Consider the following 15,278-nt stretch of genomic DNA (forward strand, 5'->3'; position numbering starts at 1 on the left):
AATTAGCTTGTAACAAATTGTAAATGTAGACACTGAGATGAGCCTTACGTCTCCACATGGCTGCTGCTTTTCTAGGGAAACATGAAGTATGTGGGTGGAAGTAATGACTAAATGTCTGAGAAACACGACTGGCACATAGAATTTATTTCATGGAACTACAAATGAGCTTGACCAGTCATAGAATTGTGACTAAATGGATTGGATGAAAAATATACAGTGGAAGCTAATGAGGAAGCAAGGCTCAGTAAAAAGACAATAGAGAATGCTTTTGGCTGAACATAAAATAGAACTGAACTGGAGAAAAATAACTAAACACACTGTTGTTTTCACGGGATACTTTAACCTATGGCCAGTTTACAAGAATATGAGTTATTTATACTGTGACTCCATTTATCTACTTAGGCCAGTCAGTGACTCAGGTATTTCTTTTGGAAGAAAGACTCAAGTGATGTTTAATTTTTAAGCATGTCTCATTTTTTGGCAGCCTGATGTTCAGATGTGGAATTCACTGAGTACTATGTTTTTCCCAGCTCTTTCTATAGATGGGCCCTGCATCCTGCCACTGAAATTAGCAGTGGGGCTTTAGACTGTGTTTTAGACTGACTATCTTCTGTTTGATCTTGGACATCTAATTTTGTCTTTTTGATCCTCAGTCTCCTTCTACATAAGATGGAGCTAATACTAACTTCACCATATGCTTGTTGTCAGAATTAAATTAACTGTGATTAGAACATAACAGATTTTTAACTGGTTGGTTGCCTCTTGTGGTAGCAGAGGTTGTAGTAGCAGTTGTTTACTTTTTATTTTTCTTTGTGATTTATTATTCTTACTGTTGAAATCATTATACTGCAAAACACAATTAAAAATATAAGTAAATGTATCTTAGTAAAATACAAGTTTCTCATTAGTCTGCATTTCTAAGACATTCACTAAACATAAAGTGTCTGTACGTAAGGCACTACTTAAGGGCCTAGTGATTGAGCGCCAGAATAGTGTGTCATTGTGTTGTATGGAGCAACATGGGACACACATGACAGAAACACACAAGCATGTCATGGGAGGTCAAATGTGACGTGGGGGGAAAGCAGGGGGAGTGGGGATGGTGTAACTGGTTTCTGTAGAGTCATCGGGCAGAGTCTCCTGTTGCTGCTTTTGCTGCTGCTAAGTTGCTTCAGTCGTGTCCGACCCTGTGCTACCCCAGAGATGGCAGCCCACCAGGCTCCCCCGACCCTGGGATTCTCCAGGCAAGAACACTGGAGTGGGTTGCCATTTCTTTCTCCAATGCATGAAAGTGAAAAGTGAAAGTGAAGTCGCTCAGTCGTGTCCGAGTCCTAGCGACCCCAGGGAGTGCAGCCTACCAGGCTCTGTCCATGGGATTTTCCGGGCAGGAGTACTGGAGTGGGGTGCCATTACCTTCTCCAGAGTCTCCTGTTAGAGAATTTTAAATCCAACAAGCATGAATTCACTTAATATAATTACAGGAGATAATACATTAGTTAGAACTGGTTTAGAAAACCTTGGCATAGTAGTGCAGTTTAATTCTGGGATTTCAGATAAACTTTTTAATAGAACAGAACATTCTGAACTTCTACACAGTGGATCTGTTTCAGTTCACATTCACTGATTTTAAACTTTAATCCTCTAATTATTTTGGACTCCCCGAATTAGATAATTAGATTATCAGAATTGAAATAGATTAACTATCTGAAGTATGAGTAAAGCTTTTAATTGGTGTGTGAAGGGTCATGACTCTTCTAGAAGGGTTCTGAATAATTTGGCAAATGGTTAACATTGTAGAGAGTTCAAGCTGACCAGTCATCTACTTTTGCTGTGGAAGTAAAAACACATTCATTAAGTATAGGATGTGGACTTTGTTATGCCAGTATATTTAGGTTAATGAGTACTGAAAAAATTTCTCTGAGAAAGGCAATGAGTTCATAGATAGGTTGTTCTAGGGAGAATGTGGCAAGTTTGTGTCAGATGTTACCATTTTAGCCTTAGAATCTGCTTTGAGATTCTCTTTTGTGGGTAAGCATTAATATTCTTTTTTGGAAGATAGTATATTGATGATTTGATAACACTTTAGCAATGTTAACCCTTAAATTAGCCCTGAAGTAGATCAGCTTGACTTTAAAATAGGGGGGAGGGGAACACTAAAAAAGCCATCAATCAAACTAGATTGTTTTCAAAATCTTACAAGTTTTGGTTTAGGTGGCTGAATACTACAACTGAATTTCTTCATTTAGGAAATATTATTAAAATGTACTAAGCAAATGTCATATTTAGAAGCTAAAAATGCCATACTCACATGTTTCTAACTTCCTAGGGCCTTTTGGCCTGTGCAGTCTGATGGCTGGCTCTGGTGAGGCTTCCGAGAATGCTCTCCCTGGACCAGAGTGGGCAGGCTGCCTTTCCTGCTGGTCGTGGTTGGGCTGGGTATGCGGTGCTCGGCAACTGACGCCCTGGAGCTGCTGCTCTGCCTCGGTGCAGGCCTGTGCCAGACTGTGCTGTGACGTGAGGTGGTGTCTGCTGTTATTTAAGCTGCCTGGAGCTGGGTTTTGCTTTGCTGCTGTAAACATCCTGTAGGCCATCCAGGTGTCCTTTTGGGTATGTGGAGTGTCTCTTTAATTCCCTCTGGAAATTTCTCTTTCTAACCAAGTCAGTTCAGTTCAGTTGCTCAGTCGTGTCCGACTCCTTGCGGCCCCATGAACTGCAGCACACCAGGCCTCCCTGTCCATTACCATCTCCCGGAGTTCACTCACACTCAAGTCCATCGAGTCAGTGATGCCATCCAGCCATCTCATCCTCTGTCGTCCCCTTTTCCTCCTGCCCCCAATCCCTCCCAGCTTCAGAGTCTTTTCCAATGAGTCAACTCTTCTCATGAGGCGGTCAAAGTATTGGAATTTCAGCTTTAGCATCATTCCTTCCAAAGAACACCCAGGACTGATTGCCTTGCTATCCAAAGAAGTATCTAAAAGATCTTTGGAGTCACTGCAAGGCTTGGTGGCCATTTCTTGGTAAATGACTTGCTTTAGATGATTAGCAGCAAGTTTGTTGGAAAATTGGAGAAGGAAATGGCAACCTACTCCAGTATTCTTGCCTGGAGAATCCCATAGACAGAGGAGCCTGGCAGGCTACAGTCCATGGGTCACAAGAGTCGGACATGACTTAGTGACTAAACCTATTGGAAAATGCATGCATGCATCCTTAGTTGCTTCAGTCATATCCAACTCTTTGCAACACTATGGACTGTAGCCCTCCAGGCTCCTATGTCCATGGGATTCTCCAAGCAAGAATACTGGAGTGGGTTGCCATATTCTCCAAGGGATCTTCCTGACTCAGGGATTGAACCCATGTCTCTTATGTCTCCCTCATGGGCAGGAAAGTTCTTTACCACTCGCACCATCTGGGAATTACTGGAGAACACTTCTTTCAAAAAGACAGTGGCACTAGTGGTAAAGAATCCGCCTGCCAATACAGGAGATGGAAGAGATGCGGGTTCAATCCCTGGGTCAGGAAGATCCCTTGGTGTAGGAAATGGCAACCCGCTCCAGTACTCTTGCCTGGAAAATTCCATGGACAGAGGAGCCTGGTTGGCTACAATCCATAAGTCTCAAAGAGTAATTAAAATAAATAAATTTATATATAAAAAAAGTGTTGGACACGACTGAGCACACATCACTTGCCATTTCCTACTCCATGGAATCTTCCTGACTCGGGGATCGAACTGGCATCTCCTGTTTGTTTGTCTTCTGCGTTGCAGATGGATTTTTTACTGCTGAGCCACTGGGGAAGCCCAGCCTGTTGCAGAGGATTAGTAAAAATCTCTTTCCCATCTGTTGAGAAGAAAGAATTTGCTGTTCGACTTTTAGGCTTTTTCAGGGTAATTTGTGGTGATTCAAAATGGAGACAACCTGAGAGGCCAAAACCTGTATCTTAGAAAGTGAAAGCAAACCCTCTGGAAGAAGAAGACGGTCAGAGCTGTGAGAGGGAGTGAGGAGAGGAGTCAGCCTGGCCAGGAGAGAAGGGACGGGCCGGAGGGGCGTCTGGTGTGGGGAAGAGGGGGGAATCGGGGGTCTGGAGAGAAGGGATGGGGCAGAGGGGCATCTGGTGTGGGGATGAGGGGGAAATTGGGGGTCTGGAGAGAAGGGACAGGGTGGAGGGGCTTCTGGTGCCCTGGGGACGTGGGGTTTCAGGGGAGAGAGGGAGAGACATTTGAAGGGTTTGGAAAGACATTGTGTTTTACCCTATATAGTGAAACACCTTTATTATGTCTTTAAGAACCACTGTGTCTCTAAGAAGGACCATTCATCTTCTTTTTCTTTTTCCCTAATTTATTTTTATATACTGAGATGATGACACTGTCCAGGCAAGTTCACTTCTATACAGACTACAGCCAGACACCTGTCAGCATATAGTCTTTTTTGGTTGTAGATATAATGCTTTAAAGATCTTTCTTCAAAATGTATACTTCTAGTTCCTGAGGATTGTGCTAGCTTGGAATCAAAAGTTTTTACAGGCTCCCCAGCCCGTGCCTCCCTCCCCCTGCCCTCCCATCCATATGTCTTTGGAATCTGTCCCTGCTACAGGTAACAAGCTCATTTTAGGTGGGCTTCATGAAAAGACCCAACCTCACATTTCTAAAGTGCCTAATGAAAGCATCCATCCTTCATTCCCTGTTTGTGTCTTGATTTTTCCTATTTGATTTCTTTATCCAAGGAATGAAGCATAAACCCTCTTTTATAAATGCGCCTGGAAGTTTACTAGCTTCCTTTGACTTTGTTTCTAGTTTTTTTCTTTCCTAGGTTATCAGGTCGAGTGGAATCAAGTGGCTTCAAGTGTTCCTCTGTTAGAGAAGTTTGGATGGCATTTAACTTTACTCTTTGAATTCTTTCTTAAATATTATTTCTTCTTTAGTCTTCTTTAGTAAGAAATATAAATGGCAACTATTAAGAACATAATTTTAAAAGATACATAGAAGACTCAAACAAAATTTTTTCAAAAAGTGTGATGAAATGACTGAGCGTATATTGAGTTCTTAAATGTAGGATTATAGACTTTCATATATGTATATATATATACATACATGTATGTATGTATATAGGTGAGTATATGTAGTGTTCAAAAGTCTTTTTGAAAGGTATTAGCACTTGTTATAGCTCAGTAGGACGTGGTATTCTCAAACACGGAGGACGTGGTTTTCTGCATTATCAGCCTTCTAGGCATATTTTGACCAGGAAAGAACCACTTTGAGGAAATATTAGTTGTATGCTCATTTGTATGTGTGCTTTTTCTCTAGGTAGAAAATCTTAGACTTGATTTGTTAATATTTAATATCAGTGATGGTATTTTCATACCTTTTAATATGCATTTTATTTTTTAGAGTTCAGTTTCATATGTTAATTTTGGAAACATAGTCAGATATAGGTCAATCAAGTTGTTGTCTCTGTTTTATTTCCTCACTTTTTGTCATTATGGTTATTTAAACATAGAAACTTAGATGAATCATAATTAGTTACACATTCTTGGTAGAGTTAGCATGGGTTTTTCTGGCTTATATTTCAGGTTTTGGATTTGATCAAAGCACCCCTGTAACATAAAAGCTTGGTTAAGGGTGTGCTGGTACTTGGTGTTAGACACTTATCGTCAGTGCTCTTGGGATACTTTGCCTGTTTGTCTCCAGGTCTTGAAGAGAGAAAATTTCAGAGCCTCAGAGCAATGGACCAATTTCTTGTTGAGAGTATTTCCTAATCTATCTGGCATTTTCATTTTCATTTGTGCCTTTATAGGGCAGGTTTTTGGAGAAGGCAATGGCACCCCACTCCAGTACTTTTGCCTAGAAAATTCCACGGACGGAGGAGCCTAGTGGGCTGCAGTCCATGGGGTTTCGAAGAGTCGGACACGACTGAGCGACTTCACTTTCACCTTTCACTTTCATGCACTGGAGAAGGAAATGGCAACCCACTCCAGTGTTCTTGCCTGGAGAATCTCAGGGATGGGGAAGCCTGGTGGGCTGCCGTCTATGGGGTTGCACAGAGTTGGACACGACTGAAACGACTTAGCAGCAGGGCAGGTTTTATTTATGTACAACTAAAATTATCTTTCAACAGCTCAAATTCATCCAGCTTTCTTATGAGTTGTTCTGAGCAGCACCAGTGGTATATTGTATTCTCTGTTGTTACCGTATTGCGTTTTTGTTTAGGCAGGAGATGAATATAAAGGTGACGGTGATCTTTTCTTTTTTAATAGGAAGAAATTATATTGGATTCAAACTAGAATCGTATATTTTTGGTTTTTTTAAAATCTTACTGTTAGTTAAGACATTTTTTCTTTTATTATAGCGCTTTAAAAAAGATTCATCAGATACAGAAACACTGTTAGTTATTGGTAAAATTGACTAGAATTTTAGAGCCTGACAGGGTCAGTGGTGCTTTTACCGGTAAACAGTTGTGGCATTAGAGGTCATCTGAGATTGTTTTCATCTTGCTTATTGAGTTGTTGTTTGATCTATGATATTTTGCTGTGTTTGTGATTACTTTTTAGATTTTATGAATATAATTAATCTTATGTCTGATAACTGCAAAAGGAGTGAAAACTTTGCAAGTGCCAGAAAGAAGAGGCCTGTGATTATGATGTAGATGAAAGGGAAGAGCAGGTATTTGTATGGAATGGACCTTCTGAAAGCAGGAACGGTTCTAAAGAATAAGTGAAAAATTGAGAAAAATGCTGTGTATGTATGATTGTTTTTCAGTGAATGAAAGGGAAAAGTATGTCAGTGGAAATAACAAACAATCTATAATAAAGAATAGAAAAGAATTTTATTTGAGGAACAGTGGTGTTCAACCTTGATATATCCATTAGAGTCATTTGGGGAGCTTTAAAAATCTTGATGTCTGGGTTCTGTCATTTTCAATTAAGTCAGGTGGGACCCAGGGATCAGTGTTTAGTAATGCTCTCCTGGTGATTCCAGAGTACAGTCAAGGGTGAGAACTACTGGACTGGACAGGGTGAACCTTGTCACTAGGTGCCTTCATGTAACCTTAGTTCAGCCAAAGACTAGAAGTTAATAGGATTGAAAGGCTGAGCATGGTGAACATTTACTCATGAAGCTGTTATTAAGCAACTGTGGGTTCTGGGCTAGTTTGCCTGTGTGTAAGTGAAAATGAATGTTCAAAGGCATGCTGTAACTACAAAGAAATTCTCTGACACTTGGCCTCTTGTGAAAAATCATCAAAGTAGGGGAAGGTTATCTACTATAACAGATGGAAGAACTTGGTCTTTTTTTGGAAAAGGATGCCCAGCAAGGAGGGAGAGGGTGTACCTGGTTTTCAAGTTTCAGTGGTGCCAATAAATTTAAACTCCTCTTAATTTTGGTTTGTATTAATACTTAATAGACATACTTTCAGTTCTTACTTACTCCTAAAGAGAGTAAATCCTATCCATGCTTAAAAGTGGGTTGACCATCTTGTGTACAGAAGGCATTCCTTCCCAATTTCGTGCTTCCCTGATACACTACCATTTCCTCACTGGTACAGTATTCTGTCCCTGGGTTTCTGTGAGGTATGAAATTGTCCAAAAGTAAATTCAGACAATCTTTTTGTCTGCATGCATGTGTGCTAAGTTGCTTCAGTTGTGTCTGACTCTTTGCGACCTCATGGTCTATAGACTGCCAGGCTCCTCTGTCCATGGGGTGGTCCAGGCACGAATACTGGAGTGGGTTGTCATTTCCTCTTCCAGGGGATCTTCCTCACCCAGGGGTTGAATCCACATCTCTTATGCCTCCTGTATTGGCAGGCAAGTTCTTTACCACTAGAACCACCAGGGAAGGTTTTGTCTATTCCTTGTATACAATTGCTGTTAAACTAGTCTTTTTTTTTTTTGGTAGCCTTTGGGAAAGCTGTATTGCATTGATCAGTGAGTTAAAAATAATTTTGCTGTTTTTGTTTGTTTTTGTTAAGGATAGTTTTGTTATTCTCTTTCATATGGTGGAGATCTTTTAATTTACTCAGGTGGTCTTTTACTTATATTAGGTCTGAAATTATCTTAGAGCATTTCAACATTTTTCAAATGAAGTATGTGAGAACCTCCAGATAGTAACTAGGACCAGAAACTAGGGTTTCTGATTTTCTAAACCTTTTTATTGTAAAGTAAAACACAGTTATAGAAAATACTAATAAATATGTAGCTTAATGATTTATAAGAATATCATGATATCAATAAACAGAACCTTGGCAGCCATCTTAGAAACTCCATCATAAACCCTGTCAAACTTTGCTTTTTTATCCTTAAATCACTACCTTGAATTTTATGGGAATTATTTCCTTGATTTTCTTTAATTTTATCACTGAAAATTGTATTACCAGATACCATTTGTTGTTGCTTATGTTTTGATATTTGGAATATCTTAAAGATATTTTAAAATATTTTAAATATTCAAGTTCCTCTCCTTCCCTTTATTTTATCTGAGGCAGTCTGGATTTTACTGATTGCATCCTTGTGATGACATTAATGTTTCTCTTTCTCTTTCTTTTTTATTTCCTGCAAAATGGCAGCTAGTTCAGAGGCTAGATCAGACTCAGGTTTGATCCCTTTGGTAGGACCATAGGAGTATGTTCTGTATCAGAGGTTACTTTATATATACTTTATAGTTCTGTAATTTTGATTTCTGTAATTTTGATTTCATTTATTAGTTGGAATATATTTATAAAGAGGCATTTTCTCTCAAATACTGATTACCGTGTGATATAGGAAATTTAGGATAAATCCTTGATTCTTTTTGCCAGTTTTCAAGATACTGAATTGGTTCCCTATCATCCTATAAAAAAGGTGATCCTTTATTTTTGGTATTATTAATGAAGCTCAAATTTTCCCATCTTCAACCAGTGGGATCTTGTCTAGCTGGCCTCTAGTCATTTTGAGGTGACCCTGCTGTTCTACATAGTTTCATTTCTATCTGGTGGGATAAGATGACCTGCACTCCCCTCTTTTCCCACACTAGACCTGGAATCGGTCATTTCTTTTGGTGGGAAATAATACTTCAAGAACAGTCTGGTTGTCAATGATACTTATTGCTAGTGGGTTAATTACGGTTTGTAGGCCTTTTCAGTGGAGAGATAGCAAAGGAAAAAAATAAATGTGTATGTGTTTAAAAGTTTTTTCTTTTACATTTACTGTCCACATCTCCAACTGTTTTTGTTGTTATACTATATTTACATGGAGTGTATAGCCATTACATTTTATATTCTTTTAGCCTTTACTATTAGATTGGTACAAAAGGAACAGTGGTTTTGGACCCTGAATTTTAAATCATTATAACTAGGCTCAAACACATCTCTATTAATCAAAATAGGAACCATTACAATCAACACATTTTTTGCCAAAAAGGAATAAGTGTTTAGTTCTAGCAAAAAAAAATCCATGTTGTGGAATTCAGTGACCTCCTGGAAACCATTTTCTGCTTCTGCTGCTTGTGGAAGCGTTTTCCCTGCAAACAGTTGTTGCGATGCTTGAAGAGGTAGCCGACGGGCGAGAGGTCAGGTGAGTACAGTGGATGAGGCAGAACCTCGTAACCCGAGCGCTGGTTGGTTGTGTCACATGCGGGCACACGTTGTCGTGGAAGAGAACTGGGCCCTCTCTGGTGACCAGTGTTGGCTGCAGGTGTTGCAGTTTTCAGTGCGTCTCTTTGATTTGCTGAGCATACTTCTCAGATGTGATGGTTGCGCTGGAATTCAGAAAGCTGTAGTGGGTCAGACTGGCAGCAGACCACCAAACAGTGACCGTGACCTTTTTTGGTTCAAATTTGGCTTTGGGAAGTGCTTTGGAGCTTCTTTTCAGTCCAGCCACTGAGCTGGTTGTCTCCGGTTGTCGTATAAAATCCACCTTTTGTTGCATGTCACAATCTCATTGAGAAATGTTTTGTTGTTGCATAGAATAAGAGAACATGACACTTCAGAACAACAGTTTTTTTTTTTTTTTGATATTTGCTCAGCTCTTGAGAAATCCACTTATCAAGCTTTTTCACCTTTCAATTGGCTTCAAAGGCCGAATGACCATTGGTCAGCATTGAGTTCTGTGGCAACTTCTTGTGTGACTGTAGAGGATCAACTTCAGTGATTTCTCTCAGTTGGTTGTTGTCAATTCCAGTGGCTGACTACTCTGCCCCTCATCGTCAAGGCTATCATCTCCTTCACAAAACTTCTTGAACCACCGCCCACAATGTACATTCATTAGTAATATCTAGGCCAGATGTGTTGTTGATTATTGTGAACTGTCTCTGCTGTTTTATGACCCATTTTGAAATTGAATAAGAAAATTGCTGAATTCGCTTTTCCCGACCCAGGGATCGAACCCAGGTTTCCCGCATTGTAGACAGACACTTTACCGTCTGAGCTACCAGGGAAGTCATATAATTTCCATAGTCTAAAATAAATACATGAAGAAGAACTAAAGAGCCTTTTGATGAAAGTGAAAGAGGAGAGTGAAAAAGTTGGCTTAAAGCTCAACATTCAGAAAACTAAGATCATGGCATCCAGTCCCATCATTTTATGGCAAATAGATGGGGAAACAGTGGAAACAGTGGCTGACTTTATTTTTCTGGGCTCCAAAATCACTGCAGACGGTGATTGCAGCCATTAAATTAAAAGACGCTTACTCCTTGGAAGGAAAGTTATGACCAACCTAGACAGCATATTAAAAAGCAGAGACATTACTTGGCCAACAAAGCTCCATCTACTCAAAGCTATGGTTTTTCCAGTAGTTATGTATGGATGTAAGAGTTTCTGATCACCGAAGAATTGATGCTTTTGAACTGTGGTGTTGGAGAAGACTCTCGAGAGTCCCTTGGACTGCAAGGAAATCCGACCAGTCCATCCTAAAGGAAATCAGTCCTGAATATTCATTGGAAGGACTGATACTGAAGCTGAAACTCCAATTCTTTGGCCACCTGATGCGAAGAACTGACTCATTTGAAAAGACCCTGGAGCTGGGAAAGATTAAAGGTGGAAGGAGAAGGGGACAACAGAGATGAGATGGTTGGATGCATCACCAAGTTGATGGAAATGAGTTTGAGCAAGCTCCGGCAGTTGGTGATGGTCAGGGAAGCCTGGCATGATGCAGTCCATGGAATTACAAAGAGTTGGACACGACTGAGTGACTGAACTGAATTGAAAATAAATATAAACTATATAGCAAATAATAAGTCATTAGCAAAAAAACATAGAGTGAGAAATGTGCATTAAAATGATGTATACATACATTTATTTAAGAATGTATTCTAATATCAAATGACAAAGTTCAACAGTGCAAAACCACACTTAGTTTTGCATCCACCTAATAATTCTGCTTTCTGTGTTTGTCTCATTTATTTTTAACATGTATATATTCATCTCTCTTAGTTCATTTTGAAATGGTGAGTTGCAGTTTGCCACGTTTCCGGTTGTGTTTTGTTGTCAGTAGGGTTGCTCAGCCCCGTGTTGGTCTCCCTCTCAGCACTCTCTCCACAGCGGGGATCCTGGAGGGAGCCCTGACCGCAGTGCTGGGACAGTGTCCTCACGGGGACACCGGCGACTCCAGGATCTGCAGATCTTCCTACCTCTGACCTGCACCCAGAGCTGGGGTGGGCCACACCCCTCCTGGTTCCAGCTGCTGTTCTCACGCTGTTTAAGAATAGCTCTGGGCTGTTTCTGATATGTTTTCACATCTTCAGATGTCTTGTTGCTTTCTCTGCTTCTTTACATCAGACCATGATGCTGTGAAGATTTTGTGACTGTTAAGTGGTTTCTCTCCAAATGATTGGATTTTGAGGATCATAGAGATACCTTATTGCTCAGTATTGTTAGGTTTTGCTGTTTAGTTGTTTTGTTTGTTTTTCTGTGGAGATCCAAAAACTATACTGTTGCTGTCACCTACCCAGATCCTCTAGTCTTCTGATTTTTGAGTCTCGTGTTCTTTTCCTTATTTTTGGTCAGTTTATGTCTTTGGTTAAAAACTGTTTCTGAATTGTTAGTATTCTTCCTCTTGCTTGCCCCACCCAGTCTTGACTTTCAGGGGAGAAAATGGTATATTAATGCATAACATTTTCCTATGTAATGTCAACTGATAGCACAAGGTTTTGCTGCTTGTTTCATTCATAAACTGTCATCAAACCTTTTAATGGTTCATGACCTACAAGTATAATTAAATAAAGCACTAACTTCAGTCTTAATTTCTATATTATATTTGTGCAGTGCTATCATGTAATATAATTTAAATAAGTTATGCAGAATGCATTGTGATTTATATCCCATTGATCATTGGGAAATTCAGACTGCCCTTCAATACTCTACCCCACCCTGGAAAAACAGGTCTCATCTGCTTGTGTGTGTCTATAAATTAGTGAGTGTGTTAAATCTATCTCAGCATGAAATCACTTCAAGTGCTGAAAGACTATCTTAAAGAATTTAAATTGATTGCAGATGTTGGTGCAATTAAGCAGGCCTGATGAGCTCAGAATCATGTTTCTCAGATTTGAATATGAATATATTTTAAAAATTATAGAGATGTACTCCATGTAAATGGAGTTCATAGGTATCTGAGAGTTTCTGTCACCTTGTGCTTTAAGATGGTTCAGCACCGTAAAAAGTGATGTGTGACCCCTTACGCGTATACCTGTATTACTTAAATGAAAATGTGTTACTCATCTTAAGGATGTGGTTCTGTATATCTCTAACCAACTAGAATTGACTTTGAATGAATATTTTCCCTCGTTATTTCATTTGCCTACTAATTAGTCTACTTTTGTGCCTATAATTCATTTGAAAATTAGTCTATAGGTAGAGCCCAGTGGCTTGTGGGATCTTAGTTGCTGAACCAAACCGAGGATTGAACTCGCACCCTTAAGTCCTAACCACTCAACTGCCAGGGAATTCCCTCTCCTTTAATTGCTTTGGCTTTAAACTGCTGAGATGTAAAAGAAAATTTTCTATTTATTATTTTAAAATATAACATACTGACTTGCAAATTAGAAAGTGAATTCTGAATGACTGTCTTAACAAGATTAGAGTGTACAGTGTGCTCATTTTCAATTTATTTCAGATTGATTTGTACACATTAAGTAATTAAACTCATCAGTTTTTGCAACACATTGTAAAATGTTATGGACATTAGGACTTTATTATGTATACTGTAGTAAAATAAATTACAAAAATGGTGAGTAATTATATTTAGAAACTATTTTTAAATACTAAGAAAATTACTGAAATAGTATAGTAACACTAGTGATTTGAAATAGGAACAAAGAATACCTTATACTTTTTCTGGATGGTGTGGATTAAAGCTCTGTTCTATAATATTTTATAAAAGCTTATTTTACTCATCACACAGAATGTACTTTGTCTTCAGAGGTTGAGAATTACTTTGTTATTTCTAGCTTTGTGATTCCAGAACATTCATTATACCTCTTAAAGACTTAGTTTACTGAACAATAAAATTTAGGAGTGTTTGTATGAGAATGATGGGATGAGACATAGGGCAATGATTAAAGTCTCATGTTATCTTTAAGTCTCTTGCTAAGTCATCTTACTGAAGTTTACAGTAAAGTATAAAATGGGACTGGGTGAATGCTGTAGATGAAGCATTCTTAAATCTGATTATACTGGAATAAAAAATTGAATACAAATTATTAAAACTGGTCATTGTTAAAAATACATAGTCTTTTTTTTTACATAGAAGATAAAATTATATATTCATCTGCTAGTACTGAATCTAGAGCCAAGCCCTTTGCTTTGAGTAGGAGTTTCTCCTACTTTTTTCTACATAAAGCATGAAGCATCATCCATGATCACCACTTGTGTATTTTAATTCAACCAAGAATTTATACTTGTAAAAACAGTCTAAGGTCAGCTTTACAAGATTTGTATGATTTTTATAGTGAGATCTTTTCAGTTATCTTGATCATCCTAATATAAAATTAATTTTTTTCAAAAGCAGGTCATCCTAATCTTGATTTTTCTAAGCATTAATTTGTCACAGAAGCAACCATTTTCATTTTCATATATTATTACATTAACAAGAACAAAATTATCATACTTCATAAACAGTCTGGGGTTTATTTTAAAAAATCAGCTCTTGGTGTTTACAGATTTCGATTCCTAGGAGTATGGCCTACAGCATACTTTGGGCTTTGATCACTCTGTGTTACACAGTTTGGTGGAAAGCCCGATACTGGATGTCTGTCTCTAGCATGTTAAAGAAGTCACACACTGGTGAACTTTATTTTTTTCTTTCCTTTCTCCAATGGGGTCAGAAAAACAGGAAGATACTGGCTCCTGCATCTGAGAAGCCTTGAGCTATGCTGGCTTCAGAGAGGCCTGGATCTGGATTCTCAAGTGACATAAGGACTGTGTCTTTTGTATCTCTTAGTACTATTTTGCCATGTCTTGTCTTTATTCATGTAGGTTCTTTCCATGCTGTATCTAGATGGTTTATAGAAGCTTAAGTTTCTGTATTTTAGGTTAGCAGACTCAAAATTTTTGATCACTTACCCTATCAATTAAAAGAAAAACAACTGATCATATGTGTGTGCAGTGCTGTGTACTATGCTCAGTCTCTCAGTTGTGTCCGACTCTTTGTGACCTTGTGGACTGTAGCCTTTCAGGCTCCTCTGTCCATGGGACTCTGTAGGCAAGAGTACTGGAAAGAAGAAAGTGTTAGTTGCTCAGTCGTGTCTAACTGTTTGTGACCCCCTGGACTGTAGCCTGCCTCTCTGTCCATGGGATTTCCTAGGCATGGATACTGGCTGCTGCTGCTGCTGCTGCTGCTGCTGCTGCGTCACTTCAGTTGTGTCCGACTGTGTGCGACGCCATAGGTGGAAGCCCACCAGGCTCCTCCATCCCTGGGATTCTCTAGGAAAGAGTACTGGAGTGGGAGTGGGTTACCATTTCCTTTCCCCATGCATGCATGCTAAGTCGCTTCAGTTGTGCCTGACCCTGTGCGACCCTATGGACAGCAGCCCACCAGGCTCCTCTGTCCATGGGATTCTCTAGGCAAGAATACTGGAGTGGGTTGACATTCCCTTCTCCAGGGAATCTTCCCAACCCGGGGACTGAACCCATGACTCTTGCATCTCTGTATACCACTGAGCCACATGGGAAGCTCTTATGCTAATAAGCCAATAAATGTTTATTATAAACATATCCATTATATTAATACTTCATATATAAATTAATATATTAATGTTTTATCTGTAATATATAAATGAATTAAGGATATTAAAATATAAATCAAAGTACTAATAATTAATT

At 39.1% G+C, this 15,278-nt stretch overlaps 1 protein-coding gene across 14 annotated transcripts in view; it reads left to right on the forward strand.

The window, feature by feature from the left end:
* Nucleotides 1–15,278, forward strand: part of DIAPH3 (diaphanous related formin 3) — a 560,663-nt gene that overhangs the window by 76,482 nt on the left and 468,903 nt on the right. The gene's annotated exons all lie outside the window — the stretch shown is intronic.

Source organism: Bos grunniens, chromosome 12 (genome assembly GCF_055505025.1).
Source record: "Bos grunniens cultivar Pamir isolate PY7600 chromosome 12, Bosgru_T2T1.0, whole genome shotgun sequence".
NCBI classification, from domain to species: Eukaryota; Metazoa; Chordata; class Mammalia; order Artiodactyla; family Bovidae; genus Bos; species Bos grunniens.